Source organism: Chiloscyllium plagiosum, chromosome 27 (assembly GCF_004010195.1).
Source record: "Chiloscyllium plagiosum isolate BGI_BamShark_2017 chromosome 27, ASM401019v2, whole genome shotgun sequence".
NCBI lineage: Eukaryota > Metazoa > Chordata > Chondrichthyes > Orectolobiformes > Hemiscylliidae > Chiloscyllium > Chiloscyllium plagiosum.
The window spans coordinates 10,330,789-10,335,530 of NC_057736.1; positions in this window are offsets into that span (position 1 = coordinate 10,330,789).

Consider the following 4,742-nt stretch of genomic DNA (forward strand, 5'->3'; position numbering starts at 1 on the left):
TTTCTTGTAAGTTTAGCACAAACACCAGCTTCCACCTTTCCCTTCCCAACCCTCTCCTGGTCCAGTGGCCAAGCCCAACTAGTGAAGAACCCAGCCCTTGGTTTATTTCGTAGTTAAATCCAACCTTCAAATCACCAAATAATAAGCACTGTCCACCAGCGATAGTGTGACAAGAACCAAACATCAAAACCGAAAAGAGAGAAGGGACCTAAATCAAAATGGTTTTTGAGGCAGTGACGATGCAACAAAGCCCAGCCCGCACTCACCTCTCCCACAGGACTTCAAGGCTGCTGCCAGATACCATATCTTCCACTCTAAGGACACATGAGCATGCACATAACATGACAGGGAGGTAGGAATTATGATCCCCTCTGCACTGTGGACATTTTAGATAGGCCCATCTGATTAGAAATGTACAGCACAGAAACAGACCCTTCAGTTCTACTCGTCCATGCTGGCCAAATATTGTAAGTTACTCTAGTCCCATTTACCAGCACTTGGCCCATATCCATCTAAACCCTTCCTATTCATCTACCCATCCAGATGCCTTTTAAATGTTGTAATTGTACTAGCCTCCACCACTTCCTCTGGCAGCTCATTCCATGCACACACCACCCTCTGAAAAAGTTGTCCCTTAGGTCCCTTTTAAATCTTGCCCTTCTCACCCTAAACCTCTTTTAAAAGATCAAACTGTTCAGACATGTTATGGATCATCTCTGGGGCAGGTGGGTCTTGAATCTGAACCTTCCAACCTGGACGCAGTGATACCATTACTTTGCCACAACAACTCAGTCTTTAAATAGTAAGTCCAACAGGCATCGTCTTCTCTCAGTCAGCTCTGGTTTACACTTAAAGGCAAAATGTGTGGCACTGGAAAAGCACAGCAGGTCAGGTAGCATTCGAGGAGCAGGAGAGTCTATGTTTCAGGATAAGCCCCTCATCAGGAATGTGGCGGGTGGAGTTACGGGAGCTGAGAGATAAATAGGAGGTTGGGTATGGGGGTAAGGTAGCTGGGAAGGCGATAGGTAGATGCAGGTGGGGGGTCACGGTGATAGGTCGGAGAGGAGGGTGGAGCAGATGAGCGGGAAAGAAGATGGACAGGTGGGACAGTTTGCGAGTGGTGCCGAGTTGGAGGGTTGGATCCGGGATGAGGTGGGGCGGTATGGAGATAAGGAAACTGGTGAAGTTGACATTGATGCCGTGTAGTTGGAGGGTCCCAAGGCGGAAGATGATGCGTTTTTCATCCAGTCGTCGGGTGGCTTGGATTTGGTGGTGGAGGCGGCCTAGGACTTGCATGTCCCTGACAGAGTGGGAGGGGGAGTTGAAGTGGTTGGCCAACTCAACCCATTAGCTACCTTCAATAAAGCAGAAGTGAGGGCCATTGTTAAAGGGAATGGAAACCTAATGTGGCAAATAGGGATCCAGATACATCTATCCCCTAAACCTGGGTGACTGTTAATGAAGTGCCTATGATTCTGCACTAGGGGGTTCGCGAGAGGGTTGTGCACTTGGCTGCTTCACCATACCATTTCCTTCAGTATGTTGAAGATCTGACTTTTCCTTTCTGGCCCTTGTGCTTTCCTTTAGTCAACCCTGTCCCTTTCAGTATTATTGTCACATCCCCTTCTGAGGAAAAAGAAAACTCTGATTTCAATCTTTCCTTCCATATGTCTCCTCCTTTTTCTCACCCATATTCTTCCCTCCCAATTCCATTGAGATTTGGAAATCCATTTGAAGCTCCATTCTGATTTTAATGCCTCTCCAGTGAAATTTCCAGGGTGACTTGCATAAGCGTTCAGCTGGTGTTTCATGTCTGAATCGGGATAGATGGAGTTTTACCTCCACTCCTTATGTGTCTTTTGGCCCTGGCTAGCTCTCCATCCAAGAGTCAGCAAATTTGGCTTTTCCAGGGGAAGGGAACATCCTGGCATTGGGCTAAGAGCCTGGGAGGGGAGAAGGTCCTGATCCTAGACTGAGGAAAGTGATGATGTGGATCCATGCCTCCTGGCTGAGCGTTTTACGCATGAGACACCATCTCTCAGAGCAACAGGGAAGTGTCAGTTTTGACTTTATTTGTGCTCAAGTCCTGGTCAGGAACTCGAACCTACAACCTTCTCAACTCAGAGGTAAATGTTCAACATTCTGCACTGTGGATGACACTGCACAATAAACTCTTGATGAGTTACTTCCTTGGGGGAGGTGTCCAGCACAAATTTGTGTTGAGTGGGCTTTCAAAATAACTGAGGAGGCCTTTTTGTAACCCGATTTGCCTACAAACACACTCTATGGCAACAAATATCCCAAAATGAAAATACAGGAAAGCGGTAAATATGTGAATAATGTAATTAATGAATTTCTTCACACCTTCTAAAAGGCATTAGATTAGATTAAATTACTTACAGCGTGGAAACAGGCCCTTCGGCCCAACAAGTCCACACCGACCCGCCGAAGCGCAACCCACCCATGCCCCTACATTTACCCCTTACTTAACACTACGGGCAATTTAGCATGGCCAATTCACCTGACCTGCACATCTTTGGACTGTGGGAGGAAACCGGAGCACCCGGAGGAAACCCACGCAGACACGGGGAGAACGTGCAAACTCCACACAGTCAGTCGCTGAGGGCGGGAATTGAACCCGGGTCTCTGGCGCTGCGAGGCAGCAGTGCTAACCACTGTGCCACCATGCATTGAGAAAGTGGTGGGAGTCAACCCCCAAAAAAACCCAGTAATCGTTTTCTGCTCAGCGTGCTGCCTATGCAGTCAAACTTGATTCAATGTTGTGCCGGTCGCATCCTCTATCAGCTTCACGCTTTAGGAGAGAAACAGGCAAGTGAGGGGGGCGGGGCGGGGAAGGCAGTCATTAGGGTCTTCAGAGTCATCATAGAACATAGAACATTAGAACATAGAAAAGTACAGCACAGAACAGGCCTTTTGGCCCACGCTGTTGTGCCGAGGATTAATCCTAATGTAAAGTAAAATAACTTAACCTATGCACCCCTCAACTCACTGCTGTCCATGTGCATGTTCAGCAGGCGCTTAAACGTCCCTAATGACTCTGCTTCCACCACCACTGCTGGCAATGAATTCCATGCATTCACAACTCTCTGCGTAAAGAACCTTCCTCTGACGTCCCCTCTATACCTTCATCCTAATATCTTAAAACTATGACCCCTTGTGCCAGTCAATCCTGCCCTGGGGAAAAGTATCTGGCTATTGAGTCTATCTATTCCTCTCATTATCTTGTATACCTTGATCAGGTCACCTCTCTTCGTCCTTCTCTCCAGGGAAAAAAGACCAAGGTTATTCAATCTTTCTTCATAAGGCAAGCCCTCCAGTCCAGGCAGCATCCTCGTAAACCTTCTTTGCACACTCTCCAAAGCCTCTGTATCTTTCCTATAGTAGGGTGACCAGAACTGGACACAATATTCCAAGTGTGGCCTCACCAGGGACTTGTAGAGCTGGAGCAAAACCTGACGGCTCTTAAACTCAATCCCCCTGTTAATGAAAGCCAAAACACCATTTGCTTTCTTAACAACCCTATCCACTTGGGTGACAACTTTGAGGGATCTGTGTACTTGAACACCAAGATCCCCCTGTTCCTCCACACTGCCAAGAATCTGTCTTTAATCCTATATTCAGCATTCGAGTTCGACCTTCCAGAATGCATCACTTCGCATTTATCCAGATTGAACTCCATTTGCCATTTCTCAGGCCAGCTCTGCATCCTGTCTATGTCACGCTGTGGCCTGCAATAGCCCTCAATACTACCATCAATCTCCTCCTTTGAAGAATGAGCCACATCTACAATTGCCTCACCTGTTACTGTATTACCCACCTCCATTGGATGTCTGGACTGGTTGTCTCTGCTGGGATTTCCAAGCCAACCAAGCTCAGCTCTTGTGTAATTACCACTTTGGAATTTCGGTTTGTCACATCGCTTTTCTGGAATTGTTATTCTGCTGGTAAGGACAGCTGACAACTTCAACACAACCCGATTTTTGTGCCATCCAAATCGTACTCACCGCAATTTTACTACATCATTACATTGGTTCAGAAAAAGTAGGAAGCATATGTCAGGTATAGGCAGGATAGATCGAGTGAATCCTTAGAAGAGTATAAAGAAAGTAGGAGTATACTTAAGAGGGAAATCAGGAGGGCAAAATGGGGACATGGGATAGCTTTGGCAAATAGAATTAAGGAGAATCCAAAGAGTTTTTACAAATATATTAAGGACAAAAGGGTAACTAGGGAGAGAATAGGGCCCCTCAAAGATCAGCAAGGCACAGAAAATGGAGGAGATATTGAATGAATATTTTGCATCAGTATTTACTGTGGAAAAGGATATGGAAGATATAGACTGTAGGGAAATAGATGGTGACATCTTGCAAAATGTCCATATTACAGAGGAGGAAGTGTTGGATGTCTTGAAACGGTTAAAAGTGGATAAATCCCCAGGACCTGATCAGGTGTACCCAAGAACTCTGTGGGAAGCTAGAGAAATGATTGTAGGGCCTCGAGCTGAGATATTTGTGACATCGATAGTCACAGGTGAGGTGCAGGAAGACTGGAGGTTGGCAAACGTGGAAAGGCAAGGACTGATTTGGGATAGTCAACATGGCTTTGTGCGTGGGAAATCATGTCTCACAAACTTGATTGAGTTTTTTGAAGAAGTAACAAAGAAGATTGATGAGGGCAGAGCAGTAGATGTGATCTATATGGACTTCAGTAAGACGTTCGAC